At 43.8% G+C, this 1,009-nt stretch overlaps 1 long non-coding RNA gene across 1 annotated transcript; it reads right to left on the reverse strand.

The window, feature by feature from the left end:
• Nucleotides 1–366: 366 nt before the first annotated feature.
• On the reverse strand, nt 367–703 carry LOC112842751 (uncharacterized). The gene is made up of 2 exons (XR_003214764.1): nt 646–703; nt 367–517 (listed from the first exon to the last, which is right to left on the reverse strand). It is a non-coding gene; the product is annotated as an uncharacterized LOC112842751 (long non-coding RNA).
• Nucleotides 704–1,009: the final 306 nt, after the last annotated feature.

Raw genomic sequence — 1,009 nt, forward strand, 5'->3', positions numbered from 1 at the left:
AAGATGAACACAACCTGGAAGTCTTCAAAGCTGCAGATTCCTGCTTCTTTGGTTTCAGTAAAGAAGTGATGAACAAGTCCCACCAAGCTGAACTTTTTCTCTTTCAGCACATTCAGCTCTCTGAAAGTGAATGGAAATATGAACTGGATGTCCTGGTTGGCTTTGTCTTCAGCCCAGTCCAGGCTGTATTTCTGTGTTAAGACTGTTTTCCCAATGCCAGCCACTCCCTTTGTCAGCACTGTTCTGATTGGTTCATATCTTCCAGGTGAGGCTTTAAAGAGGTCTTCTTGTCTGATGGTTGTTTCTGGTCTGTCTGGTTTCCTGGATGCTGTTTCAATCTGTCTGACCTCATGTTCATCATTGACCTCTGCAGTCCCTCCCTCTGTGATGTAGAGCTCTGTGTAGATCTGATTCAGAAGGGTTGGGCTTCCTGCTTTAGCGATGCCCTCAAACACACACTGGAACTTCTTCTTCAGAGCAGATTTAAGGTTACAATGACAAACTGCAGCTGGAAGTTCTGAATGAGAAGAAAAATAAACACTCAATTCCAAAAAGAACTAATTTTTAAAACATGTTGCTCCATCTTCCATCTCTGGAAAATGTTCATTTATCCAGCAGCTTAAATCTTTAGATAAATCCTCTTACTGCTCTGCAGACGGTCAGCCAGCTCCTCCTGCTTCATTCTCCTCAGGAAGTCCACTGTGATCTTCACAAATGCCTCTCTGCTGCTGCTCCTCCGACTCTCTAAGCATTCTGGGTAACCTGGACTCAGAACCTTCTGGATCTTCTTCAGCTCGTTCTTCACAAAAGTAATGATGTTGTCCTCCAGCAGCTGGAACAGAATATTTATGAATGAGCCGATCAGACTGAAATCATGGAGCCAAACATCAGATCCATGTTGGACACACTGACACTGGTCTACAAAGAGCAGCATGGAGATGACTGTGGACAGAACAGATGTAACAGTAGTTGTTGTACATGTACAGACCATAAATATGGAGTCCAGCTG

This window comes from Oreochromis niloticus, linkage group LG3 (genome assembly GCF_001858045.2).
Source record: "Oreochromis niloticus isolate F11D_XX linkage group LG3, O_niloticus_UMD_NMBU, whole genome shotgun sequence".
NCBI lineage: Eukaryota > Metazoa > Chordata > Actinopteri > Cichliformes > Cichlidae > Oreochromis > Oreochromis niloticus.